The sequence below is a fragment of the Mobula birostris genome, chromosome 28, assembly GCF_030028105.1.
Source record: "Mobula birostris isolate sMobBir1 chromosome 28, sMobBir1.hap1, whole genome shotgun sequence".
Lineage (NCBI taxonomy): Eukaryota > Metazoa > Chordata > Chondrichthyes > Myliobatiformes > Myliobatidae > Mobula > Mobula birostris.
Window position 1 is genome coordinate 42849492 of NC_092397.1, and position 19521 is coordinate 42869012.

At 44.9% G+C, this 19521-nt stretch overlaps 1 protein-coding gene across 1 annotated transcript in view; it reads left to right on the forward strand.

Moving 5' to 3' along the window:
• The window catches only part of LOC140189264 (histone H2B-like), a 621074-nt gene that overhangs the window by 398674 nt on the left and 202879 nt on the right, over positions 1–19521 (forward strand). The gene's annotated exons all lie outside the window — the stretch shown is intronic.

Sequence of the window (19521 nt, forward strand, 5' to 3'; positions counted from 1 at the left end):
GAGGAGATGTTGTTGAATTTGAATGCAAATTCTTCACCGTGAAGGAAAATAGAAATTACAACTGAGGAAGAAGATTACATTAAAATCAGCAAAATATAAAAATGAAAATTAACTACTTTTTTCACAGAAATGTGAAAACAGGGGGCCCACTTGTCCATGCTGATATTTGTCAGTCTGCAATGAGTACTGTGAGCAATGCTGGGCCCTTTATCCAAGGAATGATGTGTTTGCATCAGAGAGGGTCCAGAGCAGGTTCACAAGAATGACCCTGGGAATAAAAAGGTTAACATATGAGGGGCATTTGATGGCTCTGAGCCTGTACTTGCTGGAGTTTAGAAGAATGAGGATTGAATCACATTATAACCACTTGACTGAACATGGAGAAGATGTTTCCCGTAGTGGGTTAGTCCAGCACCAGATGGCACACACTCAGAATAGAAGGATGTCTCTTCAGAACAGAGATGAGAAGATATTTCTTTAGCCAGATGGTCATGAATCTGTGGAATTCATTGTCAAAAGTTGAGGAGGACACACAGAGTGAGCATCAGATACAGTTAATTAACATGTTGATCCATGGCCTCCTCCACTGTTGTGATGAGTCCACACTCAGGGTAAAAGAGAAACTCTTTATATTCCGTCTGGCTAGCCTACAACTTGATGACATGAACTTCAATTTCTCCAACTTCTGGTAATGTCCCACACCTCCTTCACCAATCCCCATTCCCTTTTCCATCTCACATTATCTTCCTACCTGCCCAACACCTACCGCTGGTGTTCCTCCCTGTTTTCTTTCTTTCATGGCTTTCTGTCCTCTCCTACTAGATTCCCCCTCTCTAGCCCTGTACCTCATACACCAATCAACTTCCCAGCTCTTTACTTCACCGGCCCCTCTCACAGTTTCACCTTTCACCTTGTGTTTCTTCCCCCCTACCCCCACCTTCTAACTCTGACTGCTCATATATTTTTCTCCAGTCCTGATGAAGGGTCTCGGCCAGAAACGTCGTCTGTTCTCTTTTCCATGGATGCTGCCTGGCCTGCTGAGTTCCCCCAGCATTTTGTGTGTGCTGTCCAGGTACAGGTGATGATCTCAACAGGCTTGCAGGTGAAGTTTTGTTTCTCCTGGATGGACTATTTGGGTTTCTGAATGGTGGTGTAGGGGCAGGTGTAGCTCATGTTCCGATTACAGGGATAAGTGCCAGCAGTGAGATCAATGGGGAGGGATGAATGGACAAGGGAATCACAGAGAGAGTGATCCCGGCTGAAAGTGGAGAGTGGGGTGGGGGGAAGGATGTGTTTAGTGCTGGAATCCCTTTGAAGATGCTGGACATTGTGTAAAATGTTGTGCTGGATACGGACACTCGGGGGGGTGATACGTAAGGACAAGGGGAACTATAACCCTGTTATGACAGTGAGAAGATGGGGCAAGGACAAATGTCTGAGAAATGGGGGATATATGGTGGTGAGAGCAACAGCAATGAGAGAGGAAGGGAAACCCCGTTCTTTGAAGAAGGAAGACATCGCTGATATTCTGGCAAGGGAAGCCCCACCCTGGGAACAGATGTGGTGGAGACGAATAAGAGGGATGACGTTTGCACAGTAGACAGGGTGGGAAGAACAATAGTCAAGATAGCTGTGAGAGTCGGTAGGTTTATAGAAAGATATCACCAGACAGTCTGTCTCCAGAGATGCTACACTAGCCAGTCTGTCCTCAGAAACCGACTGCTGCTGTCTCCTTTTATACACAGCGCCCCGACCTGCCCGAGAAACGCTCAGAGAGAAAGAGGTCAGAATGGGGGGAGACAGAGTCAGAGAGACGGACAGAGCCGAGAGCGGCCTCTCATCTTCCAGCTCCGCCTTCACTTTACCACAACCACCAATTTCCAACAGTTTATCCACAACAGAACAGAATCACAGCACTCAGATAAACCTTCAGATGCACATCTTCAACGTTGGTCAGTCTGTAAAGTTAACACATAACACTCTGGAGAACTGACACATAAACTCTTTAAATTTCTGCTGAAATCTCCTAAAACTAAACAATGTTAATCTGGAACGATGAACAATTTCAAAGATGGGAATTCTGACATTCCAGTAAAACACAGAGACAGTTGGAAACACGCAGCAGGTCAGGCAGCGACCGTGGACAGAGAAACAGAGTTAACGTTTCAGGCCGAAGCCCCTTCATCAGATACACTCTGTTCACATTCCGAATTCCATCCGGAGCTGCGAATGAACCTTTGTGAATGATGCACCAGGACCCCAAGTTCCCTCTGCACTGCCAGACCCTGTTGTCTTTGAACATTTCGAGAATGTTCTGTATTACATATTTTTCCTGCCAAAATGTACAAGTTCACACTCTCCCTCCTCCACAATATCCCAGCTGTCAGACCCGTGTCCAATCACGTCACCTGTATCTACCCCTTTGCAGACTCCTCACCACTCTTCACAAGGGAGGTGCTGTTGTAGTCTGGCGTACTGACCTCTACCTTGCCGAGGCACAGCGACAACTCGCGGATACCTCCTCTTATTTACCCCTCGATCGTGACCCCACTAAGGAGCACCAGGCCATTGTCTCCCGCACCATCACTGACTTTATCCGCTCAGGGGATCTCCCATCCACTGCTACCAACCTTATAGTTCCCACACCTCGCACTTCCCGTTTCTACCTCCTACAAACCTGCTTGTCCTGGCAAACCTATTGACTCAGCTTGCTCCTGCCCCACCGAACGCGTTTCTGCATACCTCGACACGGTTTTATCCCCCTTTGTTCAATCCCTTCCTACCTATGTTCGTGACACTTCTCACACTCTTAAACTTTTTGATGATTTTAAGTTCCCCGGCCCCCACCACTTTATTTTCACCATGGATGTCCAGTCCCTATATACTTCCACCCCCATCAGGAAGGTCTCAAAGCTCTCCGCTTCTTTTTGGATTCCAGACCTAATTAGTTCCCCTCTACCACCACTCTGCTCCATCTAGCGGAATTAGTCCTTACTCTTAATAATTTCTCCTTTGGCTCCTCCCACTTCCTCCAAACTAAAGGTGTAGCTATGGGTACCCGTATGGGTCCTAGCTATGCCTGCCTTTTTGTTGGGTTTGTGGAACAATCTATGTTCCGTGCCTATTCTGGTATCTGCCCCCCACTTTTCCTTTGCTACATCGACGACTGCATTGGCACTGCTTCCTGCACGCACGCAGAGCTCTTTGACTTTATTAACTTTGCTTCCAACTTTCACCCTGCCCTCAAGTTTACCTGGTCCATTTCCGACACCTCCCTCCCCTTTCTAGATCTTTCTGTCTCTGTCTCTGGAGACAGCTTATCCACTGATGTCTACTATAAGCCTACTGACTCTCACAGCTATCTGGACTATTCCTCTTCTCACCCTGTCTCTTGCAAAAACGCCATCCCCTTCTCGCAATTCCTCCGTCTCTGCCGCATCTGCTCTCAGGATGAAGCTTTACATTCTAGGACGAGGGAGATGCCTTCCTTTTTTTGAAGAAAGGGGCTTCCCTTCCTCCACTATCAACTCTGCCCTCAAACGCATCTCCCCCATTTCACGTACATCTGCTCTCACTCCGTCCTCCCGCCACCCCACTAGGAGTAGGGTTCCCCTGGTCCTCACCTACCACCCCACCAGCCTCCGGGTCCAACATATTATTCTCCGTAACTTCCGCCACCTCCAACGGGATCCCACCACTAAGCACTTCTTTCCCTCCCCGCCTCTCTCTGCTTTCCGCAGGGATCGCTCCCTACGCGACTCCCTTGTCCATTCGTCCCCCCCATCCCTCCCCACTGATCTCCCTCCTGGCACTTATCCCTGTAGGCGGAACAAGTGCTACACATGCCCTTACACTTCCTCCCTTACCACCATTCAGGGCCCCAAACAGTCCTTCCAGGTGAGGCGACACTTCACCTGTGAGTCGGCTGGGGTGATATTCTGCGTCCGGTGCTCCCAATATGGCCTTCTGTATATTGGCGAGACCCGATGCAGACTGCTTTGCTGAACACCTACGCTCTGTCCGCCAGAGAAAGCAGGATCTCCCAGTGGCCACACATTTTAATTCCACATCCCATTCCCATTCTGACATGTCTATCCACGGCATCCTCTACTGTAAAGATGAAGCCACACTCAGGTTGGAGGAACAACACCTTATATTCCGTCTGGGTAGCTTCCAACCTGATGGCATGAACATCGACTTCTCTAACTTCCACCAATGCCCCACCTTCCCCTCGTACCCCATCTGTTATTTATTTATATACACACATTCTTTCTCTCACTCTCCTTTTTCTCCCTCTGTCCCTCTGAATATACCCCTTGTCCATTCTCTGGGTCCCCCCTCCCCACTTGTCCTTCTTCCCGGACCTCCTGTCCCATGATCCTCTCGTATCCCTTTTGCCAATCACCTGTCCAGCTCTTGGCTCCATCCCTCCCCCTCCTGTCTTCTCCTATCATTTCGGATCTCCCCCTCCCCCTCCCACTTTCAAATCCCTTACTCACTCTTCCTTCAGTTAGTCCTGACGAAAGGTCTCGGCCTGAAACGTTGACTGCACCTCTTCCTACAGATGCTGCCTGGCCTGCTGCGTTCACCAGCAACTTTGATGTGTATTGTTCACCAGACTCTCTTGACTTTGCCTGATGGTTTTGTAAGCTGGCAATAATTTCCTGCTTTGTTACAGCTCCAAATGTTTTCCTGGTACAAGTGGTGAACACTCTGGTCTGGAGTTTCCTGTTTTCTGCTTTTGCTTCAGACTACAGAATCTGCAGTTTATAATTGTAATATTTATTTCTTCTCTATTTACTTATCTTTTTCTCCAATTTGGAGCAAAGGAGTTACTCAAAGTGGTCTTCCCTACAGACACAGACAGGTTTTGAACCCTGTCGTTGTTTCCATCTCCTATCCTGTCTGGATTTTAGTCTCCGATATTCCAGCACTTGGGTCCTGACCATCCTCACCCAGGTCTGCCGTCACTGACGAAGTTTATTGATCCGGTTCATATGGGCCTCAGTCAGGCCATTTGGCAAATTGGATCCAGAACTGGCTTTGCAATAGGAGACAGAGTGATGGCAGAGAGTAGTTTTGTGATCAGATGCTGGTGACAAGTGTTGTTCCACATGGATCTGTTCTGTGACCCTTGCTGTTTGTGATACAACTGAGTGATTTGGGAGTGGATGTAGGAACCATGAGCAGTAAGTTCACACTGACTGTGAGATGATGGAGTTATTGCTGGTGTGGATGGTCATCTTGGGCTAAAGTGTGACATTGATGTGTTGATGAAATAAGCTGAGACCAAAACAAGTAGATCAGTTTGTGTGAGAATTGGAATTTCCCATCAAACAAACCCAAAACTCCCACGGGGAAGATCAGAGTGATAATGTGTGTCAACACCACAACAGTGTAATGAAGAGAAAGCGACAAGCCTTTCCTCTTCCAGGTTAGTGGCTTTTAAAAGAGCCTTTGTTGTGCTTGCTGCCGAGGCCAGGCTGACTCTTGCATCTTGTGGATGCGGCGAGCCAAATGAATATCTTTGGGCACAAGGGTGACTCGCTTGGTGTGGATGGTGCAAAGAGCCAGACCAGGTAAGCCTCATTATTCTCCTCCAGGCCTTTGATGGCTGAGCTCTGGAAGCATAGATCAGCTTTGAAGTCCTGCCTGATCTTCTGCACCAGATGCTGGAAGGGAAGTTTGCGGATGAGCAGCTTGGTGGATTTCTGGTTGCATTGGTTCCCCCTCAGAGTCACAGTGATGTGCTGATAGCTCCCCAAGAATACCCATACAGACACCCAGGGATATTCAGTGCTCCTTTACATCTATCAATTATTTACAGAGTCACAGTGATGGGCCGATAGTGCCCCAAGCATACCCACACAGACACCCAGGGATATTCAGTGCTCCTTTACATTTATCAATTATTTTACTGGTTTTTTTTCCATGTCAGCTTATCATCCAGCCACATGCCACAACATCTGACCACTGACATGTATTCAGGAGTTTGACCATAACATTTCAAATCAATTGCTATTGAGGATGATATGGATCAATAAAGAGTTCTATTGATCATCTTTGTAAAACACAAAACATATTTTAGCTACCGAAAGCTTAAAACCACATCGATTTGCATACTGTTTGATCTTATTAATCACTAATCACATACTATATACAATTAAACTGAATTTTCTACCTCTGATCCATAAAGCTCCATCATCTGCAAAAAGTGATTTCCCCACCCCAGTACCTATCTTACAGAAAGTATCATTGGTCATAATATTAAACAAAAAAGGTGACAAATACTGTCTTATGAGGTCCAATTCTCCACCACATAGAAGCCCAAATATATCTTACACACCCTTACCTGCCTAAACCATACAAATAAAAACTCAGAAAAAAATAATGTAGCCTTCCCCTCACACCACATTTCCATAATTTAATCCTTTCATAACATATCATATGCTTTTTCAGTACAAAAATACTGCAATTACAACTTCTTTATTTACCCGTGCTTTCCTAATATCATCTTCCAAATATAAAACTGAATCCAATGTCATTCTACATTTCCAAAATCTGCACTGACAAAATGCTACATCACCTCTCTTTTCTAAAATATAATTCAATCGCTCTATTACCATATGTTCTGCAAGTTTACCAAAATGAGATGGGACGTTAATGATGTTGGTCTATAACTAGATGGATCCTATGGGGATTTTCAGGTTTTGGAACAGGAACTACCATTTTCTATGAGGAGGGAAGATGGTTTAAACTGCAAATATAATTAAAAAGTGTAAATATTATCTCAAGAGTTTTAAGCCATATGTTTAAACATAAAATAACATATATCATCCTTTCCTGGAGCCGTCTGAAATGTACTGTTAATAGCTTTCTTAAGTTCACACAAAGAAAACTCTACATCACTATCATAGCTACAGCTGGCTTTCAATGCATCAGAGTATCGCTGAAACCCTCATCCCTACATCGTTTAGGCTCCTCACTTAATTTATATTGATTATGAATTGCAGCAAATGACCGAGCCAGTAACTCAACCTTCTCTATTTCAGTAACAATCACCTTCCCTAATCAATACTGGAAGCTTATTAACCCTATGAACCCCCTCCCCCCAATTTTCTTAATCATTCCTCAAACATCTCCAAGTTTAATATCTCATCAACACTATCACAAGATGACCTCCAGGAAACCTCTTTCGCAACCTTCACCAGTTTGCTCACCACATCCTGTGTCCTTTCATACTTAATAAGGTCAACTTTCCCAAACACCTTATTTCTCTCCCTATTTGCCTCTGTAGACTCCTCCATCCACCATGGCACACTTTCTCCTATTAATGCCATTTTTAACAGGAGACACTTCCACAGCAGTTTGATGACTAATGTGACATAACAATTCAATGCAGAAATCTCAATGTTCAGCCCTGACAGACGTTCATCACGTAAAACTTCTCCCAGTTTGCTTTACCAAAATTCCACCTCCCAAAAACATACTGCTGTCCCCTATATAACTCCAAACCTAAGCTTATAAATATAGGAAAATGATCACTCCTCAGTGTCTCATCACCCATAACATCACTCACTCACTCCAGCCAGAATGCTGGAAACTGGAGTTAAATCTACAGCGGTTTCTGAACTGTCATAAACATTAAATCTCATAGCCCTACCATCATTAAGGCACAAAGATTGGAAATACCTAAAAATTCTCCCCACAGTGAACTATGTGCACAAAAATACCCACACTATACAACCCTTGGTGAGCTGGAACTACATATGCTTTCTAGCAAAGTAAACGAAAGCTTTCCACAAGAGTTTTACCACTTTAATGTCCCTACCTGTTGAATCAAATACTTCTACTACAAATGCCTCGAACACTTCATTCACATCCGCAACTCTGTCATATCCCTTTCCTTACCAAAGTTGCAACACCACCTCCTCTACCATCGAACCTATCATGCCGAATTACAATATAATACTGCAAAAGAAAACCAAAATGTGGTAACAGCCAGGTTTCCTGAGTAGATATAATAATGGGTGAATTTGATGAATCAGAAATCAACTTCTTAATGCCTTGACCTTGATTAGACAAAATCGCTAAACAAAGTATTACATACACACTTGGAGGTCAATGGGCGGGGGTGCTACCTCCCTGAAATGAGTTTTTGCAGGGTGGGATGTCTGAGGTTTGCTGTAGGAAATGATCTCCCATTTTGCCAGGTTTGCTGCAGGAAATGATCTCCCATTTGTGCGGCTTCATTCAAGCAGGGAAGCTGAAGGCGCCAGTCTGCACTGAGGTTCGATTTCAGGACTATCAAGTGGCCCTCAAAGCTGCTACCACACCATTTATATCAAGCAAACAGATTCTAATCATGTGATGTCATTTTGTTAATTTGTAAATAATCTAGATAGATTTAGAAATCAGGTAGTTTCAGAAAGAACACAAAGGGCAGTTTATTTTCAGCTTTATTCCATCCAGTCTGAAATATAAACTTTTCACCATATCTGTGAAAATGGGAAATTGACTGGATCTGTACAATGAAAGCTTTACTTTGTGTCATGTCAGTTGTGTCTCTTTCTTTCTCCCTGTTTGCTTTATCCTGTCAGCAGAGTGAGACACAAATCAAATCAAGTTTAATTATCATTCAGCCATAATAGATACGGCGAATGAGGCAGCGTCCCTCGGGGGCCACGGTGCAGAGCGAACAAAATAGTGCATTCAAAAAAGCGAGTAGAGAAGCCTCTTCATGCGGGATAAGAACATTTATGTAGTCCGACACCCTCAGTGACATGTCCTGCAATCGATGGTACAATCTCCTTGCAGTGTGTATATAAATAAATGCCATCAGGTTGGCGGACAGAGAAAGCAGGATCTCCCAGTAGCCACACATTTTAATTCCACGTCCCATTCCCATTCTGATATGTCTATCCACGGCCTCCTCTACTGTAAAGATGAAGCCACACTCAGGTTGGAGGAACCACACATTATATTCCGTCTGGGTAGCCTCCAACCTGATGGCATGAACATTGACTTCTCAAACTTCCGCTAATGCCCCACCTCCCCCTCGTACCCCGTCCATTATTTATTTATATACACACATTCTTTCTCTCTCTCTCCTTTTTCTCCCTCTGTCCCTCTGACTATACCCCTTGCCCATCCTCTGGGTTTTCCTCCCGCCTCCCCCTTTTCCTTCTCCCTGGGCCTCCTGTCCCGTGATCCTCTCATATCCCTTTTGCCAATCACCTGTCCAACTCTTGGCTCCATCCCTCCCCCTCCTGTCTTTTCCTATCATTTTGGATCTCCCCCCTCCCACGTTAAGATCTCTTACTAGCTCTTCCTTCAGTTAGTCCTGAAGAAGGGTCTCGGCCCGAAACGTCGACTGTACCTCTTCCCAGAGATGCTGCCTGGCCTGCTGCGTTCACCAGCAACTTTTGTGTGTGTTGCTCGAAATTCGAGCATCTGTAGATTTCCTCATGTTTGCTTGTTTTACTCCTGCCAATCTGGTTGAACACATTTTTTTTTTGTCTGCCTGAGCCCACAGACCTTTTTCCGTATCATCCTGGTGGCCCACACGAACACTCAGCTTTGAGCCATCAGCAGACCCGGAATGGTACTGCTCCAGCATCATCTTCATAAGCCGAGGATGAAGGACATTAGGGTTGTATCGTAGTTCTTGTCCTCATTCATTTAACTAATTTTTTTTTCTTAATCATTGCAAGTTTCAAGACCATTTAATGGAGCGACACTGTAGCATAGCGGTTAGCGCGACGCTATTACAGCTCGGGTGTCACAACCACGTATTCAGCAGCGCAGTAGATACGGCAATTCCGCTTGTGAATTTGCACGTGTCAGGAAATTATTATCTAATCGTGATAGTATTTAACTCCATTCTTGTCGTCGTAGTGCTTGTCGAGACTTGGACAGAGCATAGCAAAGCCTCGCTGCTGCTTTGCATTCGGCCTTCCCTGAGCCATTGGACTTTCAAAATCAAATAAAACAGTAAAGGCTGGGCCAATCAGGGCCGTTAACTGAAACTCTCAAAAGGGAAACGAAGCTTACAGTGCGGCTGAAAAGAACATCTAAACACTATACGAATACCGCTGGTCTTCAGAGTCAGTTGATTTTGAAAGTCCAATGGCTCAGGGAAGGTCAAATGCAGAACAGCAGTGAAGCTTTGCTATGCTCTGTCCAAGTCTCGACAAGCACTAGGACGACAAGAATGGAGTTAAATACTATCACGATTAAATATTAATTACCTGACACGTGCAAATTCACAAGCGCTGTTGCCGTATCTACTGTGCTGCCGGATCCGTGGTTGTGACATCGGGATGCCGGAGTTCAATTCCGATGCCATCTCGAAGGGATTTCCAGGTCTTCCCCATGAATGTGTGGTCTTCCTCCAGGTGCTCCAGTTGTCCTCTCTTGTGGAAGGAAACAGAATTCATGACTTCAGTTGTCAGTCCAGGGTCAACATAGTTGAGTTGACATTTGTACAGTGAAAATAAAGTGCAGGCTTTGAATTAAATAGGATCCGTGTAGAGAATTGTCTAACCTAGGTCAGTTGGCAAAAGGTCAACGAGTACATGGATGAGGGAAGTGTGGAGGGTCAAGTCAAGTCAAGTTTGTTGTCATTTAACTATGTACATGTATATCATCAAACGAGACAATGTTTCTCCAGACCAGGATGTAAAGTACAGATAACACACAATAACTTCAGACAGTAAGGATAAAGTCTGCTAGATCATGGAAAGAAACTAGAGCACTACAGTGAAGCCTACACGGTCACAAGATGGACATGCAAACTACACAAAAGAGCACTGGAGATTAGGTCTGAGTCCACTGTGTTGTTTCACAGCAGTACTATTTTCAAGCAATTGACTTACGTTCTTTTTCTATGTGATTAAGCACATATGGCTTTTATTTTGAAAAGAGCAGTTTCAGATCTGTATGAGGTCACTTCCTGCAGTCAGGAACTAGAAAGTAGGAAAGCACTTTGGCTGGCAGAAGTCCAGAGGTTTATGTCAGGAGCTAAAAAAGTTTCTGTCTAAAACCCCCCTGTTGTTTCCCCAGCAGAAGCATTGACTGTAACTTGATGTTATACTGTTTAGACGTTAATCTAAAGATATCAGCAAGATTTTGCTAAAATAGAACATTAACTTTGAGTTTATTAGACACTAACTTAGATGCTAATGGTTTACACATACTACTTAACTGCAGTCAGAATCCTATAATACTTACCTGTAGGAAATTTAGCTAAGTTCTCACTTACCTGTGCATATTTACTTGTGGGACTGGCTAGATTTGTGTTGTATTTTGTTGTTTTTCAGTTTCACTCCTTATTCACTCTATTGTGCTATTGAGTCTGAAATAAAACCCAAGGAGCTAGGAGACCATACCCTGACTCTCATGTCATTTTGAATGGAGTTTGGCTCACTGTCTAATTGACGTTACAACACCTCGGGGGGTGGGGGGGGTCAATACAATTGGTATTGGTTTATTATTGTCATATGCACCAAGATACAGTGAAAAGTTTGTTGTTTGCACACTGCTTATGCAGATCAAATCACTGCAGTGTGCATTGACCTGGAATTACGTAAAAGAATAACAATGCAGAATAACGTGTCAAACCTACCAAAAGAGTGCAGTGCAGGTAAAGTGCAAACTCATAATGAAGTAGATTGTGAGGCCAGGAGTACATCTTACTGCACAAGAGGTCCATTTAAGTGTCTGACAGCAGTGGGGCAGAAGCTGTCCGTGAGCCTGGTTCCAGCTCAGTTCTTTCAGCTGTTCGTATCTTTGGCCCAATGGGAGAGGAGTGAAAAGAGAATGTGCAGGGTGCGTAGGATTTTTAATAATAATAATAAATACTTTATTGATCCTGAGTGGCCAATTATTTCATTACAGCAACAACACTTAGCAATAATAATAGTAAATATAATAATGGTTTTGTTGGTGTTCAGTCATTAAGTCAAGTCCGTCTCTTCATGACCAGTGGACCATAGGGTTTTCACGGCAAGATACAGAAATAGATTGCCAGGCCTTTCTTCCACACAGATACTGCTGCTGCCCAGGTTGGGACCCGGCTGGGTTTGAACTCACGACCATCTGCCTCAAAGTCCAGTGCTGATGCCACTACACCAGCTGGTGTTAATTAACATGAATAATAGTATTAACTAATAATGAAGTGTTATTGTTATGGTTATGCACTTTGGTAGAAGAAATAAACGGGCAGACTATTACTTAAATGGGGAAAGAATTCAAAGTTCAGAGTTGCAAGGGGACTTGGGAGTCCTCGTGCAGAATACCCTTAAGATTAACCTCCAGGTTGAGTCGGTGGTGAAGAAGGCGAATACAATGTTGGCATTCATTTCTAGAGGAATAGAGTATAGGAGCAGGGATGTGATGTTGAGGCTCTATAAGGCACTGGTGAGACCTCACTTGGAGTACTGTGGGCAGTTTTGTTCTCCTTATTTAAGAAAGGATGTGCTGATGTTGGAGAGGGTACAGAGAAGATTCACTAGAATGATTCCGGGAATGAGAGGGTTAACATATGAGGAACGTTTGTCTGCTCTTGGACTGTATTCCTTGGAGTTTAGAAGAATGAGGGGGGACTTCATAGAAACATTTTGAATGTTGAAAGGCATGGACAGAGTGGATGTGGCAAAGTTGTTTCCCATGATGGGGGAGTCTAGTAGGAGAGGCATGACTTAAGGATTGAAGGGCACCCATTCAGAACAGAGATGCAAAGAAATTTTTTTAGCCAGAGGATGGTGAATCTATGGAATTTATTGCCACAGGCGGCAGTGGAGGCCAAGTCATTGGGTGTATTTAAGGCAGAGATTGATAGGTATCTGAGTAGCCAGGGCATCAAAGGTTATGGTGAGAAGGCGGGGGAGTGGGACTAAATGGGAGAATGGATCAGCTCATGATAAAGTGGCGGTGCAGACTCGATGGGCCAAATGGCCGACTTCTACTCCTTTGTCTTATGGTCTAAGTGCAGAATAATAATATATACAATAATAGTTTACTAATGTGGGATACTGTGCAATAATAATGTACGAAATAACAAAGCAGAGACTTTGGATCGGGACTACAGAGCGTCGTGGGAGCTGAATTGTGAAGGAAGGCAGTTTTTTTTAAAAACTTCTTTGAGTGCAAGAAGGACGAGACTGTGCAGGCGCATGACGTCAGCAGAACCGCGCGGAGAGTTTAAAAAGGAGACCACCCTATACAGCGGGCAGCTGTCGGAGCGGGTAGCAGAGTGAGTGGTAGCAGAGTGTAGGGCTTTGGCTTCAACGTGCTTAGGCGGTAAACGGGAAGAGACTAGAGCGAAGCCCCAACTCTTTTTTCTCTCCCCCCCCCCACCCCTTTCGCGAATCGGTCCAGACAGAGAGGAACAGCAGGGCTCTCACAGCTAACAGTTTAAAAAGTTCGTCTGTTTGGCGAGGTAAGTGGGTGAGTAGACTTATCTTTCCTGTTTCATTCCTGTAGAATTAGATAGTATGCCTGCAGGGTTAGTGCTTTGTTCAGGGTGTCAGATGTGGGAATCCTAGGAGACTTCCAGCCTCCCTGATGGCCACATCTGCACCAGGTGCACCGAGTTGCAGCTCCTCAGAGACCGTGTTAGGGATCTGCAGCTGCAGCTTGATGACCTAGTGCTTATCAGGGAAAGTGAAGAGGTGATAGACAGGAGCTACAGGGAGGTAGTCATCCCTAGGCTACAGGAGTCAATAGTCATCCCTAGGCTACAGGAGTCAGAACACTGGGTCACTGTCAAGAGAGGGAAGGGAAATGCCCGGATAGTGGAGAGCACCCCTGTGGCTGTCCCCCTCAGCAACAAATATCTTGTTCTGGATGCTGTTGAGGGGGATGACTTGACGGGGGACGCCCACAGTGACCAGGTCTCTGGCACTGAGCCTGGCGCTGTCGTGCAGGAGAGAAGGAGGGAGAAGAGAAATGCGGTAGTCGTGGGGGATTTCATAGTCAGGGGAACAGACAGGAGATTCTGTGAGCCTGACAGAGATACCCGCATGGTGTGTTGCCTCCCAGGTGCCAGGGTACGGGATGTCTTGGATCGGGTCCTGAATATTCTAAAGGGGGAGGGTGAGCAGCCAGTTGTCTTGGTACATGTTGGTACCAATGACATAGATAGGACAAAGGAGGAGGTCCTGAAGAGAGATTTCCAGGAGTTAGTAAAGAAGCTGAGAAGCAGGACCTCCAGGGTAGTAATCTCGGGATTGCTACCTGTGCCACGTGCTAGCGAGGGCAAGAGTCGTCGGATCAGGCAGATGAATGTGTGGCTGAGAGACGGGTGTAGGGGGCAGGGCTTCAGATTCTTGGATAATTGGGATCTCTTCTGGGGAAAGTATGACCTGTTCAAAAAGGACAGGTTACACCTGAACCCGAAGGGGAGCAATATCCTGGCGGGAAAGTTTAATAGAGCTGTTAGGGAGGATTTAAACTAATTTGGCAGGGGGATGGGAACCGGAATGATAGAGCGGAGGAAGGGGAAAACAGAAATAAATCTAAGATAGCAGTAAAGATGTCAGGAAAGACAGGCAGGTGATGGGGAAAATGTGTAGCCATTGGGATGAGTTGAAGTGCAATAAAGTTGCAGTGAAATCAAAGCAAAAAGTATCAAATACTGGTCTTAAGGTGTTGTACTTAAATGCACTCAGCATAAGGAATAAGGTGGATGATCTTGTTGTACAGCTACAGATTGGCAGGTATGATATTGTGGTCATCACTGAGACCTGGCTAAAGGATGCATGTCTCTGGGAGCTGAACGTCCAAGGATACATGGTGTATCGGAAGGATAGGAAGGTAGGCAGAGGGGGAGGCGTGGCTTTATTGGTAAGAAATGATATTAAATCATTAGAAAGAGGTGATACAGGATCGGAAGGTGCAGAATCTTTATGGGTTGAGCTAAGGAATAGCAGGGGTAAAAAGACCCTGATGGCAGTTATTTATAGGCCTCCAAACAGCTGCAGGGATGTGGACTACAAATTACAACTGGAAATAGAAAAGGCTTGTCAGAAGGGCAGTGTTATGATAATTGTGGGGGATTTTAACATGCGAGTAGATTGGAAAAATCAGGTCGGCACTGGATCTCAAGAGGGAGAATTTGTAGAATGTCTGCGAGATGGCTTTTTAGAGCAGCTTGTTGTTGAGCCCACTAGGGGATCGGCTGTACTGGATTGGGTATTGTGTAATGAACCGGAGGTGATTGGAGAGATTGAGGTGAAGGAACCCTTAGGAGACAGTGATCATAACATGATTGAGTTCACTGTGATATTAGAAAAAGAGAAGCTGAAATCTGATGTGTCGGTGTTTCAGTGGAGTAAAGGGAATTACAGCGGCATGAGAGAGGAACTGACCAAAGTTGACTGGAAAGAGACACTGGTGGGAAAGACGGCAGAGCAGCAGTGGCTGGAGTTTATGCAAAAAATGAGGAATGTGCAAGACAGGTATATTCCAAAAAAGAAGAAATTTTCGAGTGGAAAAAGGATGCAACCGTGGTTGATAAGAGAAGTCAAAGCCAAAGTTAAAGCAAAGGAGAGGGCATACAAGGAAGTAAAAATTAGTGGGAAGACAGAGGATTGGGAAGTTTTTAAAACCTTACAAAAGGAAACCAAGAAGGTCATTAAGAAAGAAAAGATTAACTATGAAAAGAAACTGGCAAATAATATCAAAGAGGATACTAAAAGCTTTTTCAAGTATATAAAGAGTAAAAGACAGGTGAGAGTAAATATAGGACCGATAGAAAATGATACTGGAGAAATTGTAATGGGAGATGAGGAGATGGCAGAGGAACTGAACAAGTATTTTGCATCAGCCTTCACTGAGGAAGACAGCAGGATACCGGACACTCAAGGGTGGCAGGGAAGAGAAGTGTGCGCAGTCACAATTACGACAGAGAAAGTACTCAGGAAGCTGAATAGGCTAAAGGTCGATAAATCTCCTGGACCAGATGGAATGCACCCTTGTGTTCTGAAGGAAGTAGCTGTGGAGATTGCGGAGGCGTTAGCGATGATATTTCAAAAGTCGATAGATTCTGGCAGGGTTCCGGAAGACTGGAAGATTGCAAATGTCACTCCACTATTTAAGAAGGGGGCAAGGAAGCAAAAAGGAAATTATAGACCTGTTAGCTTGACGTCGGTGGTTGGGAAGTTGTTGGAGTCGATTGTCAAGGATGAGGTTACAGAGTACCTGGAGGCATATGACAAGTTAGGCAGAACTCAGCATGGATTCCTTAAAGGAAAATCCTGCCTGACAAACCTATTACAATTTTTTGAGGAAATTACCAGCAGGCTAGACAAGGGAGATGCAGTGGATGTTGTATATTTGGATTTTCAGAAGGCCTTTGACAAGGTGCCACACATGAGGCTGCTTAACAAGATAAGAGCCCATGGAATTACAGGAAAGTTACATACGTGGATAGAGCGTTGGCTGTTTGGCAGGAAACAGAGAGTGGGAATAAAGGGATCCTATTCTGGTTGGCTGCCGGTTACCAGTGGTGTTCCACAGGGATCAGTGTTGGGGCCGCTTCTTTTTACATTGTACATCAACGATTTGGATTATGGAATAGATGGCTTTGTGGCTAAGTTTGCTGACGATACGAAGATAGGTGGAGGGGCCGGAAGTGCTGAGGAAACGGAGAGTCTGCAGAGAGACTTGGATAGATTGGAAGAATGGGCAGAGAAGTGGCAAATGAAGTACAATGTTGGAAAGTTATGCACTTTGGCAGAAAAAATAAACGGGCAGACTATTATTTAAATGGGGAAAGAATTCAAAGTTCAGAGTTGCAACGGGACTTGGGAGTCCTCGTGCAGGATACCCTTAAAGTTAACCTCCAGGTTGAGTCGGTAGTGAAGAAGGCAAATGCAATTTTGGCATTCATTTCTAGAGGAATAGAGTATAGGAGCAGGGATGTGATGTTGAGGCTCTATAAGGCGCTGGTGAGACCTCACTTGGAGTACTGTGGGCAGTTTTGGTCTCATTATTTAAGAAAGGATGTGCTGACGTTGGAGAGGGTACAGAGAAGATTCACTAGAATGATTCTGGGAATGAGAGGGTTAACATATGAGGAACGTTTGTCCGCTCTTGGACTGTATTCCTTGGAGTTTAGAAGAATGAGGGGAGACCTCACAGAAACATTTCGAATGTTAAAAGGCATGGACAGAGTGGATGTGGCAAAGTTGTTTCCCATGATGGGGGAGTCTAGTACGAGAGGGCATGACTTCAGGATTGAAGGGCGCCCTTTCAGAACAGAAATGCGAAAAAATTTTTTTAGTCAGAGGGTGGTGAATCTATGGAATTTGTTGCCACAGGCAACAGTGGAGGCCAAGTCATTGGGTGTATTGAAGGGATTGAAGGCAGATAAATCCCCAGGGCCAGATGGTCTGCATCCTAGAGTGCTTAAGGAAGTAGCCCAAGAAATAGTGGATGCATTAGTGATAATTTTTCAAAACTCGTTAGATTCTGGACTAGTTCCTGAGGATTGGAGGGTGGCTAATGTAACCCCACTTTTTAAAGAAGGAGGGAGAGAGAAACCGGGGAATTATAGACCGGTTAGTCTAACGTCGGTGGTGGGGAAACTGCTGGAGTCAGTTATCAAAGATGTGATAACAGCACATTTGGAAAGCGGTGAAATCATCGGACAAAATCAACATGGATTTGTGAAGGGAAAATCATGTCTGACGAATCTCATATAATTTTTTGAGGATGTAACTAGTAGAGTGGATAGGGGAGAACCAGTGGATGTGGTATATTTGGATTTTCAAAAGGCTTTTGACAAGGTCCCACACAGGAGATTAGTGTGCAAACTTAAAGCACATGGTATTGGGGGTAAGGTATTGATGTGGATGGAGAATTAGTTAGCAGACAGGAAGCAAAGAGTGGGAATAAACCGGACCTTTTCAGAATGGCAGGCGGTGACTAGTGGGGTACCGCAAGGCTCAGTGCTGGGACCCCAGTTGTTTACAAAATATATTAATCACTTGGATGAGGGAATTAAATGCAGCATCTCCAAGTTTGCGGATGACGCGAAGCTGGGTGGCAGTGTTAGCTGTGAGGAGGATGCTAAGGGGATGCAGAGTGACTTAGATAGGTTGGGTGAGTGGGCAAATTCATGGCAGATGCAATTTAATGTGGATAAATGTGAAGTTATCCACTTTGGTAGCAAAAATAGGGAAACCGATTATTATCTGAATGGTGGCCGATTAGGAAAAGGGGAGGTGCAACAGACTTGGGTGTCATTATACACCAGTCATTGAAAGTGGGCATGCAGGTACAGCAGGCGGTGAAAAAGGCGAATGATATGCTGGCATTTATAACGAGAGGATTTGAGTACAGAAGCAGGGAGGTACTACTGCAGTTGTACAAGGCCTTGGTGAGACCACACCTGGAGTATTGTGTGCAGTTTTGGTCCCCTAATCTGAGGAAAGACATTCTTGCCATAGAGGGAGTACAAAGAAGGTTCACCAGATTGCTTCCTGGGATGGCAGGACTTTCATATGAAGAAAGACTGGATGAACTGGGCTTGTACTCGTTGGAATTTAGAAGATTGAGGGGGGATCTGATTGAAACGTATAAAATCCTAAAGGGATTGGACAGGCTAGATGCAGGAAGATTGTTCCCGATGTTGGAGAAGTCCAGAACAAGGGGTCACAGTTTGAGGATAAAGGGGAAGCCTTTTAGGACCGAGATTAGGAAAAACTTCTTCACACAGAGAGTGGTGAATCTGTGGAATTCTCTGCCACAGGAAGCAGTTGAGGCCAGTTCATTGGCTATATTTAAGAGGGAGTTAGATATGGCCCTTGTGGCTACGGGGATCAGGGGGTATGGAGGGAAGGCTGGGGCGGGGTTCTGAGTTGGATGATCAGCCATGATCATAATAAATGGCAGTGCAGGCTCGAAGAGCTGAATGGCCTACTCCTGCATCTATTTTCTGTGTTTCTATGTTTCTATGTATTTAAGGCAGAGATTGATAGGTATCTGAGTAGCCAGGGCATCAAAGGTTATGGTGAGAAGGCGGAGCAGTGGGACTAAATGGGATAAAATGGATCAGCTCATGATAAAATGGCGGAGCAGACTCGATGGGCCAAATGGCCGACTTCTGCTCCTTTGTCTTATGGTCTAAGTGCAGAATAATAATATATACAGTAATAGTTTACTAATGTGGGATACTGTGCAATAATAATGTACGAAATAACAAAGCAGAGACTATTATACTGTGTGTGTTCTCCTGTCGCACAGAGACGTATACGCTTATTGCATTTGCTTTAGTGCTGCTGGCTGCCTTACCGAGGAGGGGGTAAGTACAGAAGAGAGTCCATGGCACGGGGCTGGTTCCTGTGATGTGCTGAGCTATGGTCACAACAGCTCTGCGGTTTCTTGTGGTCACATGCAGAGTTCCTGCATTGTGCACCCAGACGGGATGCTTTGTATGGTAAAAATTGGTATGTCAATGGGACTGTGCTGAACTTCCTCAGCCTCCTGAGGAAGTGGAGGCGTTGGTAAGCTTCG